The sequence below is a fragment of the Arachis hypogaea genome, chromosome 4, assembly GCF_003086295.3.
Source record: "Arachis hypogaea cultivar Tifrunner chromosome 4, arahy.Tifrunner.gnm2.J5K5, whole genome shotgun sequence".
Classification (NCBI taxonomy): domain Eukaryota; kingdom Viridiplantae; phylum Streptophyta; class Magnoliopsida; order Fabales; family Fabaceae; genus Arachis; species Arachis hypogaea.
This window is the reverse complement of record NC_092039.1, coordinates 66,585,011-66,603,156: the sequence shown is the minus strand read 5'-3', so window position 1 is coordinate 66,603,156 and position 18,146 is coordinate 66,585,011. Positions and strand designations below refer to the sequence as shown.

Below are 18,146 nucleotides of genomic sequence, written 5' to 3'. Positions count from 1 at the left end.
TGGTTTCCCACATAATTGGCCTCTTTCCAATCACCTCCTTCAATGCTTGTTTCCTCTTGATCTTGTGTGTGTATTGCAGCCACTTGACTTGTTCCTAATTTCCTGGTGAGCTCTGCTAGTTGCTGGGTAAACACCTTGTTTTGGGCCAGAATTGTATCAACATGGTTCAGCTCCATGACTCCCTTAGTGTTGTGCCTCTCTGAAGCATAGTAGTACTCATTCTCAGCCACTGTCTCAATCACTTCAATGGCTTCTTCCACAGTCTTTTTCCTGTTCAATGAGCCTTCTGATGAATGGTCTACAGCCTTCCTTGATTCATAAGAAAGTCCATCATAGAAGATGTGTAATTGCACCCAATCAGGGAACATGTCAGGTGGGCATTTCCTTGTCAATTCTTTGAACCTCTCCCATGCTTCGTAGAGCGTTTCACCATCTTTTTGTCTAAAAGTTTGAACCTCAGATCGAAGCCTATTGACCCTTTCTGGTGGGTAGAAACGTGCCAGGAACTTGCTTTCCACTTCATCCCAGGTTGTTAGGCTATCCCTTGGGAATGATTCTAACCACTTAGCTGCTTTGTCCCTCAGTGAAAATGGGAACAAGAGCAGTTTATAGGCATCTTCCTGGACTCCATTGGACTTCACAGTGTCGCAAATTCTCAGGAATTTAGTGAGATGTTGGTTTGGGTCTTCATTGGCACTCCCACCAAACGAACAATGGTCTTCCACCAATGATATTAGCTGTGGTTTGAGTTCAAAATTGTTGGCCTGAATGGGTGGTTTCTGAATGCTACTACCACAATTCCCAGAGGTTGGGTTTATGTATGAACCAAGAACCCTCCTCTCAGGAATGGCATTGTTTCCATCATCCCTCTCATGGTTGTGAAATTCTCTATCCATGTTGAGATCTAAAGCTTCCTCAAAGTTGTCCTCAGATTCTCCTTCAGATTCTTCTTCTCCCAGTACCCTCTTCCTTCTTGCCTCCCTTCTAAGTCTATGAAGGGTCCTCTCTGGTTCGGTATATGGAGGAGTTGATGCCTCTCCTCTCCTACCTGTCATACAAGAACACACCACAAGTAACAAACAAGTGGAATACTCTTGGTTACTGGAAGAGTATTGGTTAGAGCAGTGAGGAATTAATTCAAATAGTTAGTGGGTTAGTGAGTTAGTTGCTTGAATTTAAAGGCATAAAGAAAGAAAAAGCAAATCACAGAGTGCAGAAGTCAAAATTCAACAAGTAACTTGAACTAAATTAACAAAACAAGAAAAATGCTCAATCTAGTTAACTTCCAATTGGAGAATTGTCAATCGAAAACCAATCCCCGGCAACGGCGCCATAAACTTGAATGCGCTATAACTGGGTATAGCTATGATTAAGTGAAATTGCACAAACGGCAAAATTCCTTCCGGCAAGTGCACCGGTTATCGTCAAGTAAAAACTCACAATAGAGTGAGGTCGAATCCCACAAGGATTGGTTGAATGAGCAATTCGAATTAGAAGTTTGATTAGTTGAGCGGAATCAAGAATTGGGTGTGAATTGCATAAAGTAAATTGGCGGGAAATGTAAATTGCAAGGAATTGAAATGACTGAATCTTAAATTGCGAGAATTAAAGTGCGAGAAGTTAAATTGCTGAAATTAAAAGGGAATTGGGGTGATTGCATAAATTGAAATTGCAGAATGTAAATGGAAAAGGATAGATCAGAGAGAGAAGTTCATTGGGTGTTAGGAGATATTGAGATCTCCGAATCAAAACATTTTTATCTCTTCCTCAACCAATGCATTCATTGAATTTTGCTTGGCAATCTTATATGATTGGATCCCAATCCCTTGGCTCACCAATTCTCTCTAAAAACAAACAAATTCCCAATCCCTTGGTTTAAATGTTCATAAAAAGAGATGAAGCTCGATCACTGATTATACCACACAGTTTCATGAACCACAATTTGGTAGGATTACATGTCACAATATCCATCCAAACCCCAATCCAATTCACTATGAGAAAGCTTCTCTAGCATGAATCCTCCATTCCTTTCCCAAGGTTCCGAAGGATTCCAATTATGGGTAGTTTCTTTCCCAAGACAACTACCCAATGGAATTAGATCGAGAAGCTTTCTAACAAAAATTCAAGAGAAAAGATTGAAGAAGAAGATAAAACTATTATTGATTCATTGAATTACAATAGAGCTCCCTAACCCAATGAAAGGGGTTTAGTGAATCATAGCTCTGAATTCAATTACACAATATGAAAAGTTCTAAAGTGTCAAAAGATGCCAACTAACTTCAATTCTATCCTATTTATACACTTTCTTAATTGAGCTTCTGTTGTGTTTCTTGGGCTTTGAGGCCTTTCCTTGATTTCCATTTGCTTTAGGCTTATGGTCCATAATCTTGATGAGGCTGTGATCCAATTCTGTAACATTCATTGAGCAACTTAGTGATAACAAGTAATGACACAAGACTCAACAATTTGAAGTTCCAGACTCATCAATTCTTCAGGCCCAATCCCATAAACCATGATATTCAATTGGGTTTCATGCCATAATAAGTTTAAGTTAATCTTTGTGCTCAATTGCTAACTTAAACTTCAATATAATTGGCCCAGAAACCTTTTCAAATGGTGGTGTTTAAGTTTAAGTTTAAGTTTCAGTTTAAGGTCAAACTAAAACTTAAACGTGGAATTGGAAGAAAGCAACCCAGGGGTGTGCATTGTCGAGCACGTTTAACCTCCAGTTTAAGGTTAAATTGGAGGTTAAACTTGGAAATGAAGAAAGCACACCCTGGAGGCAATTTGGGTCGACCACGTTTAACCTCCAGTTTGAGGTTAAACTGGAAGTTAAACTTGGAAATGAAGAAAACACCCTGGAGGAGAAAAGCCATCGAACACGTTTAACCTCCAGTTTGAGGTCAAACTGGAGGTTAAACGTAGAATGAAGAAATCACACCCTGGAGGCAGAAAATGGTCGAACACGTTTAACCTCCAGTTTGAGGTCAAACTGGAGGTTAAACGTGGAATGCTCCTTGTGCCTCTCTTGCTTCTGGCGTTTAACCTCCAGTTTGAGGTCAAACTAGAGGTTAAACGTGGAAATGCTTCTTGGTGAGGAGCAAGTGTCGAACACGTTTAACCTCCAGTTTGAGGTCAAACTGGAGGTTAAACGTGGAATGCTCCCTTGGTTCAAATCATCATTCTGGCGTTTAACCTCCAGTTTGAGGTTAAACTGGAGGTTAAACGTGGAATGCTTCTTAGTGCCCTTTCTCATTCTGGCGTTTAACTTCCAGTTTGAGGTCAAACTGGAGGTTAAACGCCAGTTATAGCATTTCCTTTCTTCTCATGATTTTGGCGTTTAAGCTCCAGTTTAACCTTAAACTGGAGCTTAAACGTCCCATTTGATTCTTAAACTTCCTTTATTGATTTTTGTTGCTTCCTTGCCTAGCCTCTTCTTCCCTGAAATCATCCAAACGATTGCATCAAAGTCTTGCAAAATTTCATGAGAAATCATCCATTCATAGCATTCAAGTAATAACACTAAAAACTCATGGAATTTGCATCAAAATCATAATGTTTGGATGATTCATTGCTTGTTGTTCATTTAACCATTCTTGGTTACTTTAAGCTCAAGAAAATGCATAAAACAACTAAAACTAACAGAAAATGCTAGTGAAACTAGCCTAAGATACCTTGGCATCAGCTTGCCACACCCAGAGCACCAAGTGGCACGCCCCATTGATGAGAGTTGGCTTAATAAGCTTGGCGTGCAACGCCCAGAGCACCAAGTGACACGACAACGTCCTTTGCTTCTTTTGTGCTTTTTGCTTCATTTTCCACCATTTTCTACAAAGTTAAACAATTCAAAAAAATCAAAGCAATATACAACTTAAGAACAAAAATACTCAATAATTAAGCATAATGAATTAAATTTTGATATGAAAAAGCATAGAAAAACATAACATGGTGCACAGTCATCACAACACCAAACTTAAATCTTGCTTGTCCCCAAGCAAGAAAAGAACTATGCACAAAGAATTCTCTTAATTGGAATGTATTGAAGAATTGCTTATGATGCCTTAGTGGGTGAAGTGATTAAGTGACAGTGGGGTAAACTCCAATTTATACGCTTCTGCAAGGATTCTAATGCTCATTAGTCCTTACATTTTGGAAGTCTTAGATCTTAGGACTTTCATTCAAATGCTATTATGGAAGTCTCTTTATAGATTGTCACCTATAAAGCAACACTTATTTTCTATCATTTTTCTTTTCTTTTTTTATCTTGGCCTCGACTCTAGGTGTCATGTCTCAAAGCGGCTTTTTAAGATAAGCTTTCAATCAATAGTCCCAAACCAGTTGGTCTAAGGTATTAGGTGTTGAAGCACCCCTTAGGATTTACTTGCTCAAGCCTCTCTCTTTGAGACAAATCCACCACAAGCATTTAACTAGGACAATAACTCTTTGAGTTCTTGTTTCTTTCTTTTTCTTTCTAGTAATTGATGCTCAGAGCCTTGGACCTTGTTCTTGTTTTTCTTTTGTTGCTGCTTCTTGGATCAATAGATGTTTAAGAATTTTCATAATACTTCTCTAAACTTCCTTTCTTGTCTATGAGCTCCCATGCAAGTTTTCACAAACATGCAACCTCAATACACAATCATATAATCAGAACCTCCACTTCTCTTAATCTTTTGCTTGCCCCAAGATTTATAAAATTCTTCAACATTTTCCTTTCAAAAGAATAATTTCTTTGTTGCATTTTTAGAGATATTGGGTGCAAGTAAAATTCAAGATGATAATCATGATATCGTAGTAATATGTTACAAATCATATATCAAACTATGCTTATTCACAAGGAGTAATCACACAAGCATACAAAGAAAATAGAAGACAATCATGCAATTTAAAGTGATGGAAATAAGTAAGAGGAAAAAGAAACTTTACCACCTTGTAGTTCATCTTCATTGTTGTTGTCCTTCTCATCCTATTCTTCCTCGTCCAATACCAAACTTAGAATGATTGCTTATCCTCAAGCAACAATTAAAATGGTGGTGATAGGGTTTATGATGAGTCATGAGTGTCTTTAACAATGAAATGTGAGTAATGCATGTGCTTGAGCAAGCAAACTTAAAGATACCATAAGGCACAAGAAAGAAAACAGAGACAATATGATTGCATTAATAAGTGGTGTGTGCATGGTACATAGCATGAAAAATAAGTGGCAACACCAAACTTAGTGTGACACTTTCATTTTAGATTAATGCAAGTACCCAGTGAAAATTGAAAACTAAATTGTTGCATGGCAACATCAAACTTAGAATGCAATCATATGCCAAATTATTGAAAATAAATAAGCAAAGAAAGGGAATGTTACCTACAGTTGGGTTGCCTCCCAACAAGCGCTCTTTTAATGCCATTAGCTTGACATGTTGTTCTCAACTTTCTTCCTCTTCTTCCAATTGATTAATAGAAATAACTTCAGAGAGGTAGAGGAGAAGTTTGATATCCCCTATTTTGAGTGCTTCCTAACAAGCTATTTTTGTTATTAGCTTGAGTGAAGTTGTTTGTTGGAATAGGGGTGAGATTGTTTTTAGTTGACCTTTTCTTCTTCATGGATATGTTTCTTTGTGTCTTGGTCACAATCCTTTTTTTAGTGCTCCTGTCAATTGCTTTCACCACTTTGATTTCAAGACTTGGTAGTTGTGTGTTGGTTGGAGTGTCTTTTTCATTAAAAGCTTCTTGAAATGGTAGTTCAATGAACTCGCCCTTTATGCAACTCTCTGTTTCATTGAATTGTGGACTACCTTGATAAACTTTCTCCCTTTCTTCTGCATGATTTTGTATTGCTTCCTTTGGGAGTGAGTTTTCATGTTCGTTTGTCACCTTTAGTAGCCTCTATAGGTATGGAGCCATAGGCTATACTCTCACAACCTCCTTCTTCTTCATTGGGGTCTCACTTGTCATGGGTGCCTCTTTTTCTTGTTTTTCCAATTCATTGGGGTCTCACTTGTCATGGGTGCCTCTTTTTCTTGTTTTTCCAATTCCTCCTTTTCACCCACAAATTGGTCTATATGCACTTCAATGTTCTTGAAAGTGATATCTTGTTCCTCTCTAAATTTTCTAGACCACTGTATGAAATCGTCCATACTACTTTCCATCCTCTCTCCCCCCTCTTTAAAGATTTTTATATACTCTCCAATGCTTTCAAGGAGGGATTCAATCCTTGAGAATCTTTGGGTGTCTAAGGAAAGTTGTGTAGGTTGGTTAGAGTTGGCTTGTGGGTAGAATTGGTTGTTTTGTGGTTACATGGTCTGGGAGTGGTATGAGCTTTGTGGGTGGTGGAATGAGTTTTGTGGACTGTGAAAAGAATCTTGTGTGTAGTGGAATGAATTTTGTGGATGATGAAATAAATTGTATGAATTTGGGAAGGAATTTTGTGCTGAGGCATGCTCAAGTGATGAAGAATTTTGGTACGAAAAAACTAGGAGGTGAGATTGGATGATTAAGATTTGATGGCTCTTGATGAATGGGGTATGAATGAGTGAAATCTCATTGATTTTGATCTTCCCAGCCACAACATGAGTAGTGACTACACTCTTTAAAATATGGTCAATTTTGTGGCCCTGGGAAGCACCCCATTTCATGTTCTCGATATTCCCCCCCCACCATGAGTATAATAACGTGAATCATTTTGTGGTAGTGGAAAGTTTCCCATAAAATTTGCTTGACCAAAATATGATAGATATTCCATTCTTCTTCAAAATGCTCTGTCTCAAACAACAATCACAAAAAAAATTGGAATCTCCCTTGTCATAAATGAGGGATTTTTAGTGTGGTAATATCACAAACAGTTAGTTAGCAAAAGGAAATAAAGAAACAAAAGAGATCAAATGAACAAAAACAAAGGAAAAATGTCTAATCTAGGTAATCAACCAACCGGTAGTTTATTAATCACAATTAATCCCTGGCAATAGTGCCAAAAACATGATCATGGAATTAATGTATCACTACAAAAGTTTTCTTCGGCAAGTATCCCAAATTGTCGTCAAGTAATAACTGACAAAAGTGAGGTCAAATCCTATAAGGATTAACGGATTAATCAAGCAATAGTTGATTGATTAGCCTAGTTAGACAAGCATCATTGGATGATGAGCAACAAGACATGTAAATTGCATGAAAATAAAGGAAAGCAATAATGTGCAAGAAAGTAAATGGCATAAATGTAAAGTACAAGAAAGTAAAGTGCTGGAAATATAAAGTGCAGAAAATGTAAATAACCATAAAGTAAATAAAAGAAAGAAAGATAAAATAAACCTTGGAATCAAGTGATATTGCATTCTCCGGATTAATTGATTTCACCTCATCTTCAATGATGCAACTCATTGACCTCTTGGTAATCATGAGTGATTAAGTCCCGATTCCTTGGTGATGATTGGTATTCACTCCCCATACAAAATGAATCTGTTCTTTGGCAAGCGCACCAAATTATCATCAAGTAATAATACAAAATGGAGTGGGGTCGAATCCCATAGAGATTAAAGGATTAATCAAACAATAGTTTATTAATTAGCCTAGTTAGACACGCATAATTGGATGATAAGCAACAAGGAAATATAAATGACATGAAAGTAAAGGAAATCAATAAAGTGCAAGAAAGTAAATGGCATAAACGTAAAGTACAAGAAAGTAAAATGCAGGAAATGTAAAGTTCAGAAAATGTAAATAACCATAAAGTAAATAAAAGAAAGAAAGATAAAATAAGTTTTGGGATCAAGAGATATTACATTCTCTGGATTCATTGACCTCTTAGCAATCATGAGTGATTGATTCCCAATTCCTTGGTAACTCAATCTCCCCAATCTTGATCAATAGCCAATTCCTTGGTCTAATTGCTCATGAGAAGAGATGAAGAATGACCCCTGATTATACCACACATCCTCATAAATCCAAGTATTGGGTAGATTAAATGTTACAATATCCAACCCAAAACCCAAATCTACTCAAGTGTGAGAAGGATTTTCAAGTATGATTTTATGATTCCTCTTCAAGGTTCACATAAAATCCAAATATATTCAATCTCTTTTCCAAGATAATTGAATGCTAACATGAAGAACGAAAATCCTTCAAGTAAATCAAAGAGAGATAAATAGAAGAAGAAGAATAAAAACAAATTAATTTATCAAATTGCAATAGAGCTCTCTTTCCCAATGGAAAGAGTTAGTGATTCATAACTAAAATATTTACAAGTAAGAAAGTTGAAGAGGAAAGAAGTGTGGGTGAGAAGAGAGAGTTTGAAGACCCTTCTCTAGCAGAATTATGATCCCCCTGCAATTCTACAAAACTAAGGCCTTTATATAGTGTCCCGAGGGTTACCTAAAACGTTGAGGTCGATCTCGGATGAGATCTTCTAGGGTGATCGGAACTGCCGTGTCCGACTTATTAGAGCTTGAGGTGTTGTTGGTCTTCGATCACCAGAGGGAAGTGGTACCTGCAGGAGACTCTGATGCTTAAGTTAGCACGGGCTTTAGGCAGGTTTTTTGTAGAATTAAAGACAAAAACGACCGACCTCTTCTAAAGGTTGGTCGACACTGACCTCTCTCCAAAGAGCTCGGTCAAACTGCCTTAGAGGCCCAGGAAGGCCCAAAGTAGAAGATCACAGCCCACCTAAAGGTGGTTAGGAAAGGTGATCTTTCCCACAAAAGATAAGATAAGATAACTAACTTATCTCAAAGGAAGGTCACTCCACACTACTATAAATACACTGGAGCACCCAGGTCTAGCAAACACTCTGATTCTACACAAAAATCCTGCTTAAAGCACGTGCTAACTTAAGCATCAGCGTCTCTTGCAAGTACCACCACCCTCCGGTGATCAAGGATCAACAACATCTCCTGGCTCAACATGTCGGACACGACAGCTCCGACCACCACAACAGATCCTTTCCGAGATCGACCTTCAGTTTCAGGTAACCTTGGAAACATTGACACCATTGCCAGGGAACCTGGAAGTCATCCCATCACCATAGCAGACGAGCATAACAACGATCACAACTCTGGTTTGGTAGATAGAACACCAAACAAAAACACAGACATCACCTCCAAAGACACACGTCAAAAAGGGGAGGAAAAGCAACCCCCAAATCTTGAAATATTAGATGCCCTCCGACAACAGCAAGACCATCTTAAATAGCTCGAAAAAGAGGCTGAGCATCAGCGGGGAGCCGAGAAAGACCTACAAAGAGAAACAAGATGGCGCCGAGAGCTAGAGGACAAGCTCCTAAAGCTCGAGGCCGACCTCGAAGCTAAATCCGCTCGATCCAGTCATGATGATAGCCCCCACAAGGACCAAGATCCATTCAACAAAGAAATCATGAAAGCTAAAGTCCCAAAGGACATCAAAGCTCCCGATATGACCCCACATGATGGTACATCTGACCCAGGCCATCATCTCAGCAATTTCAGAAGCATGATGTATCTCACAGAAGCTTTCCCAACTACTATGACCAAGATGGCAATAAAGTGGTTCGACAGTTTGCCGCTAAGATCAATCGCAAGCATCAATGACCTCGTGAAAAAGTTCCTAGCTAGATTCTCCATCCAGAAAGACAAAGCTAAGCATGCCCCTAGCCTGTTAGGGATTAAGCAAGGAGATCGGGAAAGCCTCCGCAACTACATGGAAAGATTCAACAAGGCATGTCTGGACATACAAAGTCTAGCAACAGAAGCAGTAATCATGGGTCTCATCAATGGCCTGAAGAAGGACCATTTAGCCACTCCATATCCAAAAAGCACCCAACATCTCTAAACGAGGTCCAAGAAAGGGCAGAAACATACATCAACATGGAGGAGAATTCCCGATTCGGGGATAGCTCGAAAACTGGATTCCCCTACCCACCACGAGACAAGGATAAAAATCCAGGAAGAAAGAAGACCAACCTAGAAAATACCACAATTACACCCCTCTTCAGGTATCTCTTGTGGATGTCTACCTAGAGATATGCAACACTGAGAAGATCCCACCACCTCGCCCAATTAAACATAAAAGAGGAGGAAGCCGGACAGAGTATTGCGAATACCACTGAATCTACGGACATTCTACCAACAGGTGCTTCGATCAAATAAATGTCATAGAAAAGCTGGCACGAGAATGGCGACTAGATCGGTTCCTAGCCAATAACAAGGATGAACCAAGAAAGAGAATAAGGGATAAAGAGGCCGGATAAGTTGAACGTCCACCTCACACCCCTGAGAGACATGTTCATATGATAAATGGAGGATTCGCAGGAGGAGGGATCTCCAAATCGCCTCGCAAAAGATACCTTAAAGAAGTATATCATGTTGGAGAAAGGGACAGGTCACTCGACCTCCCCACTATTACCTTTACCCAAGACGCCACAGGCATCATCCCGGGGCATGATGATCCCATGGTCATTACCTTCATACTCGCCAATGCTAATCTCCACTGAATATTGTAGACCAAGGAAGCTCCGCAGATATCTTGTTCAAATCTGCCTTCAACAAGCTCGGCCTTCAAGATAAAGAGCTTAAAGCATATCCAAATAGATTGTTCGGACTCAGAGACACCCCAATTCAACCACTAGGGTACATTTCACTACATACAACCGTTGGAAAAGGAACTCGATCAAGGACATTAAACATAGACTTCATTGTAGTCAACGTGAACTCAGCTTATAACGTTGTTTCAAGGGTTACCTGAAACTAAAGGTCGATCTCGTATGAGATTTGCTGTTATGGCCGAAGCGGTTGTGTCTGACTTGTTGGACTTGGCGGTGCTGCTGATCCTTCGTCAGCGGAGTGTGGTGGTACCTGCAAGAGACTCCGATGCTTAAGTTAGCACGTGCTTTAGGCAGGATTTTGTGTAGAATCAGAGTATGAGTTATACCTGGGTGCTCCAGTGTATTTATAGTAGTGTGGAGTGTCCTTTATGATAAGTTAGTTATCTTATCTTTATCTTTGAGGGAAGCCACCCTATCTTTTTAGGCTAACCGCCTTTAGAGTGGGCTTTGTTCCTTTGTTTGGGCCTACTTAGGCCTCTATGGCGATTTGGCTGAACTCTTTTAAGGAGAGGTCGGTGTCGATCCAACCTTAAGAGGTCGGTCGCTCTTGTCTTCGGTCAGCCCGGATCGTATAGTTCAACCTAGAGTATGAACAGTGCCCCTGCTCGAGTTCGATCTTTCCCTCGAGGTCGTGTCTTTAGACTGTGACCCCTTTGAGGAAGTCGTGCTCAAGCATTTCCCTTTTGGTCAATTTCTTGTATAACTCCTGTTGGGATTGCTTCTACTTAAATGCGAAGCGTTTTTCTTTCTTTCTTTAATTTGTAGCGTGCGTTATGCTTCTCTTAGGAATGCACGATGGCTTTAAAAGCTCATTTAATTTCCCTTTGCCGTTTCTTCTTTTCCCTCTTTGTATTTCATTTTGAAATTAAAGAAGAGGCTTTACTCTCACTTTCAGTTTCTTCTTCCCCTTCTCTTTTTCACTCCTTGCCTACTAACTCTTATGATTTTATGCCCCCCAAGCCTCCTTCCTTCTCTGCTCCAAAATGCGCTTCGTTGGTGCGTGTTCGTCCTTGCTTCTGTCTAGGCAATTATCGTTCCTGTTCCCTTTTCTCCACAGGTTGGTACTTTCTTTTTCCTTTTTCTGCTTTGATAGTCGCCTTTATGTATACTTTTACTGTTGTATACTTGCATAGTTTTTACCTTTATTGAGTTTTCTTTGAAAAGCTTGATTCTTTCTGCGAAAAGATTGCATCTTTCTTTTCGATCCACGTTGCGATTTTCTCTGCTGCTCCTATGTGCGCCTTGTTGCTATCTGTAGTTTTGTCTTTTGTTGCTAAATGTATGAGTGAATACTGGTACTTTAGGTTGAGCTTCTTGCATGTTTGAAAGGGTTAGCGTTGGTTAGGGCACAAATTTTTGCGTCTTGTTCCTTTTCTGGATTCTCGCTTTGTTGTTGCCTCCAAAGGGTGCCCCTGGACTATAGTGTTGGTCCTCTACTTTCTACAAGTCCTGGGGTTTCTATTTTGCTACCATATCTAACACTTGTTGACTATTTCTTTTGGCATTTTCTTAATGTCCGAGTTATTTGGTAGTGACCATTTTTTCTTTTTCTGACTGTAGGGATAGGTGGCCAATGTCTTCCTGAAAAAACAATGTTGAGATGTCTACTAAAGTACCTGCTGGTATGACCGATTGGCCGGATTCAATAGTTTTGATGTGTGTGACCATGGCTGATCCTGAGTACTGTGAAAAGCTTAGGAGGTTTCATAGGATATGTAGCAACAGGGATGATGAAAAAAACTACGAGTTGTTGTCACCCGACCCTGAGAAGAGGGTTAGTTTCCCTCTCTTAACTCAGGGAGAACGTCCCTTCTTCTATGCTTGTGACTATTTTTTTAGTCTATTGAATATCACCATCCCCTTTTCTGCTTTCGAGACTGACCTCTTATGGGCTTGCAACGTAGCCCCTTCCCAGCTTCATCCGAATTCTTGGGGGTTCATTAAGATTTTTCAGTTATTGTGTCAGGAATTAGGTGTCCAACCTACCCTATCTCTCTTCCTTTATCTGTTTGTTTTGACGAAGCCTGGAGTAGCCAAGAAAAAGGCTTCTTGGGTCTCATTCCGAGCTACTTAGGGAAAAATGGTGTTTTCTATATATGATGAGTCTTTTTGGGATTTTAAGAAATACTACTTTGAAGTCTGAGCTGTCGAGGACGTCCACCCTTTCTTTCTAGATGAGAATAATGAGTCAACTTTTCTTTTGTGTTGGCAAAAAGATATAGTAGTGACTAAGTATTCTTGAGAGAGTTTGGATGAGGTCAAATAGGCCTTTATGGGTGTCTTAGAGGAGCACTAGGGGGGACCTCCTCATTTGGACACCAAGAGGTTTCTGGGAGACCCTCTCTTTTTCGTGCTGAACTTGGTAGCGCTCGACTTCTTTTCTGATAGCTTTTCTTCTGTTGTAGTTGAATTTCATCCCTTTCTGTTTGTAACTTGTTTTCCTGCCTTCTTTTTTAGAGATGGTGAAATCTTCTAATTCAATGAAGTCCTTCCATAAGCCCAAGAAGGCGTCAGCTGTGCAAAATTTGTCGGTGAAGACCTTGGGTGAAGGGTTTTCTCAGGTGCCCCCAAAGAAGCTGACTTCTGATACTGTCAGGCCAAGGAAGATCATCCTGACTCCACAAGTTCGGACGATTCTATCTGTTCATACTCTGGGTCGAGCTGTCCAACCCGGGTTGATTGACGATAAGTCGACTGACCTCTTCAGGTCAGGACTATCTGACTTCTTCTCAAAAGAGCTCGGCCAAATCACCAGGAAAGCCCAAAAAAGGGCCCAAACAGAGGAACATGACCAAAATCCAAAGGCAGCCCAAGCCTATAGGGATAAGGGCGGTTCCCTTGAAGATAAGATGACTTCACTCAAAGATAAGATAGGATAAGATAACTATCTTATCTCCAGAAAGGTCACTCCACTTCATTATAAATACACTGGAGCACCCAGGTATAAGTCATACTATGATTCTACAAAAAACCTGCCTAAAGCATGTGCTAACTTAAGCATCAGAGTCTCTTGCAGGTACCACCACCCTCCGGTGACGAAGGACCAGCAACTCCACTAGATCCAACAAGACAGACATGATGGCTCCGGCCACCAGATCCAACAAGTCAAACACGATAGCTCCGGCCACCAGCTCTAAACAGGTCGGACACAGCAGCACCGACCACCACCGTAGATCTCATTTGAGATCGACCTATAGTTTTAGATAACCCTCGAAACATTGGCGTCGTTGCTGGGGAACCTGGAAGTCATCCCATCATCTTGGCAGACAACCTTGACAATGACCACAATTTTGATCTGGAAAACAGAACGCGACATAAGAACGCGAATGTCGCACTAGACGATGCTTCTCAACCTAACAAAGATAAGAATTCACCAAACACAGGAGTCATGGAGGCATTTTAAGATCGCCTAAAGAAACTTGAAAAAGAGGTTGAATATCAACGGGAAGCCGAGAGAGACCTACGTAGGGAAGCTAGGCGACATCGAGAATTAGAAGACAAGCTTCTAAAGCTTGAAGCCGATCTAAAAGCTAAAACTATTCGATCCAGCCACGAAGATAGTTCCTGCAAGGACCAAAACCCATTCACCAAAGAGATCATGAAGGCCAAAATCCCAAAAGATTTCAAACCTCCTGACATGACTCTGTATGATGGCACATCATATCCCAGCCATCATCTCAATAATTTTAGAAGTAGAAGGTATCTCATAGATGCCTCAGATGCAGTCTGCTGCAAAGCCTTCCCGACTACCTAGAAAAAGACAGCAATTAAATGGTTCAACAATCTGCCCCCTGGGTATATATCAAGCTTTGACGACTTAGCCAAGAAGCTTCTATCCAGATTCTCCATCCAGAAGGACAAAACTAAACATGCCCCAAGCCTATTAGGAATCAAGCAAGGAGATTGGGAAAGTCTTCGCAACTACATGGAAAGATTCAATAAAGCATGTCTTGACATACAAAGCCTACCAACAAAAGCAGCCATCATGGGTCTCATCAATGGCTTACGAGAAGGACCTTTTAGTCACTCCATATCGAAAAAACATCCCACATCTCTGAACAAAGTACAAGAACAAGGAGAAAAATACATCAACATTGAGGAAAACTCTCGACTAGGAGAGACCTCAAAGTCCGAATTCTCCTACTCCTCTCGAGATAAGGATAAAGAGTCAAAGAAAAAAGATCAGCATGGAGAAAAGATCAAGAAATACCACAATTACACCCCTCTTCAGGTGTCCCTTATAGATGTCTATCGAGAAGTATGCCATACTGAAAAGATACCCCCACCTTGCCCACTCAAAAGCAAGAAAGGTGGAGGAAATTGGGCAGAATACTGCGAATACCGTCGGATTTATGGACATCCCACCAACGAGTGCTTCGATTTGAAGAATGTCATAGAAAAATTGGTAAGAGAAGGGAGACTAGATCGGTACTTAGCCAACAAATCAGATGAGCCAAGAAAAAGAAGAAGGGACGAAGAAGTCGGACGAATTGAACGACCACCTCGTACCCCGGAGAGACATGTTCACATGATACACGGAGGATTTGCGGGAGGAGGAATCTCTAAATCATCTCGCAAAAGACATCTCAAAGAAGTATATAATGCGAGGGAGGAGAAGGAGCACCCGACCTCCCCACTATCACTTTCACTAAAGAAGACGCAGCTAGCGTCATCTCAAGACATGATGACCCCATGGTCATCATTATCATATTGGCCAACGCTAATCTCCACCGCACGCTGGTAGACCAAGGAAGCTCGGCTGACATATTGTTCAAAACTACCTTCGACAAATGATGAGCGGATAATTTGTATGCTTTTTGGCATTGTTTTCAGTATGTTTTTAGTATAATCTAGTTAGTTTTTAGTATATTTTTATTAGTTTTTAGCTAAAATTCACTTTTCTGGACTTTACTATGAGTTTGTGTGTTTTTCTGTGATTTCAGGTATTTTCTGGCTGAAATTAAGGGTCCTGAGCAAAAATCTGATTCCGAGACCAAAAAGGACTACAGATGCTGTTGGATTCTGCCTCCCTGCATTCGAAGCGGATTTTCTGGAGCTACAGAAGCCCAATTGGCGCGCTCTCAACGGCTTTGGAAAGTAGACATCATGGGCTTTCCAGCAATATATGATAGTCCATACTTTGCCCAAGATTTGATGGCCCAAACCGGCGTGGCAAATCAGCCTCAGAAATTCCAGCGTTAAACGCCGGAACTGGCATAAAACTTGGAGTTAAACGCCCAAACTGGCATGAAAGCTGGCGTTTAACTCCAGAAAAGGTCTCTACACGAAAATGCTTCATTGCTCAGCCCAAAAGCACACACCAAGTGGACCCAGAAGTGGATTTTTACGTCATTTACTCATTTCTGTACACCCTAGGCTACTAGTTTACTATTAATAGGATCTTTTGACATTGTATCAGTACCTTATGACCTCATGACACTTTACACCTTTCTTTGTGTATCTTCCACAGCATGAGTCTCTAAACCCCATGGTTGGGGGTGAGGAGCTCTGCTGTGTCTTGATGGATTAATGCAATTACTACTGTTTCTCATTCAATCATGCTTGCTTCCATTCTAAGATAATACTTGTTCTTAATCCGGATGAATGTGATGATCCGTGACAATCATCATCATTCTCAACTATGAACGCGTGCCTGACAACCACCTCCGTTCTACCTTAGATTAAGTAGTTATCTCTTGGGTTCTTTAACCGGAATCTTCGTGGTATAAGCTAGAATTGATGGCGGCATTCAAGAGAATCCGGAAGGTCTAAACCTTGTCTGTGGTATTCTGAGTAGGATTCAATGATTGAATGACTGTGACATGCTTCAAACTCTTGAAGGCGGGGCGTTAGTGACAGACGCAAAAGAATCAATGGATTCTATTCCGGCCTGATTGAGAACCGACAGATGAATTCCGCTATGCTGTGACAGAGCATATGCAATCGCTTTCACTGAGAGGATGGGAGGTAGCCATTGACAACGGTGAAACCCTACATATAGCTTGCCATGGAAGGAGACTTGCGTGTTTGAAGAAGAAGACAGTAGGAAAGCAGAGATTCAGAAGATGGAGCATCTCCAAACCTCAACCTATTCTCCATTACTGCAAAACAAGTAATCATTTCATGTTCTTTTGCTTTTCACAATCAATCCTGATAATTTCTGATATCCTGACTAAGATTTACAAGATAACCATAGCTTGCTTCAAGCCAACAATCTCTGTGGGATCGACCCTTGCTCACGCAAGGTATTACTTGGACGACCCAGTACACTTGCTGGTTAGTTGTGCGGGATTGCAAAAGTGTGATTGCAATTTCGTGCACCATGTTTTTGGCGCCGTTGCCGGGGATTGTTGAGTTTGGACAACTGACGGCTTATCTTGTTGCTTAGATTAGGACTGTTTTATTTTTGTTGGTTTAGAGTCTTTTAGTTGAGTCTAATTTCATATTCTAAGTTTGGTGTCAATTGCATGCTTTTGTTTTTCTTTTAATTTTCGATTTTGCATGTTCTTAGTCCCTTTTTGATTCATAAAAATTCTAAGTTTGGTGTCCTCTTTGTGTTTTTCCCTTAAAAATTTTCGAAAACTGTGTGTTTGATTTTCTAAAAATTTTAAGTTTGGTGTCTTTTTGTGTTTTTCTCTTTCCTCTTTTCAAAATCAAATCTTTTGCGTTAAAATTTTTTTCAATCATATCTTTCTAATTGCTATTTTCAAAATCTTTTTAATTAACTCATTGATTCAGTTTTCAATTTGCTTTGATCTTATTTTCTTTTTTATTTTTGAATTTTTATTTTATTTTATTTTATTCTATTTTTTTTCGTAAATTCAAAAAAAAAAAACACAAAATTTATCTCCTTGCAATTATTATCATTTCCCTTTTGTCCATTATGGACTTAAGTAGGATTAATCAGTCCAAAAGGACTCTGGGGTCATATGCTAACCCCATTACAGCTGCATATGGGAGTAGCATCTGTACACCTCCCATCAAAGCAAGCAGCTTTGAACTAAATCCTCAACTCATTATCATAGTGCAGCAAAATTGCCAGTATTCCGGTCTTCCACAGGAAGAACCTACTGAGTTTCTGGCACAGCTTTTACAAATTGCTGACACAGTACATGATAAAGAGGTAGATCAGGATGTCTACAGACTATTATTGTTTCCATTTGCTGTAAAAGATCAAGTAAAAAGGTGGTTGAATAACCAACCTACAGCAAGCATAAAGACATGGAAACAGTTGTCAGACAAATTCCTGAATCATTTTTACCCTCCTAAGAGGATGACACAGCTAAGGCTGGACATCCAAGGCTTTAAACAAGAGGATAATGAATCCCTTTATAATGCCTGGGAGAGGTATAGAGGTATGCTAAGGAAATGTCCCTCTGAAATGTTTTCAGAGTGGGTACAGTTAGACATTTTCTACTATGGGCTTACAGAAAAAGCTCAGATGTCTTTAGACCACTCAGCTGGTGGATCTATACACATGAGGAAGACAATTGAAGAAGCTCAAGAGCTTATAGACACTGTTGCTAGAAACCAATATTTGTACTCTAGCAATGAGTTCTCTCCAAAAAAGGAAGTCATGGCTGTAGTCACT

The 18,146-nt window shown here is 40.0% G+C and overlaps 1 non-coding gene across 1 annotated transcript; it reads left to right on the top strand.

Annotated features, from left to right (window-relative positions):
• Positions 1 to 366: 366 nt before the first annotated feature.
• LOC112799227 (small nucleolar RNA R71) lies at positions 367 to 470 on the top strand. The gene has a single exon (XR_003200803.1). It is a non-coding gene; the product is annotated as a small nucleolar RNA R71 (small nucleolar RNA).
• Positions 471 to 18,146: the final 17,676 nt, after the last annotated feature.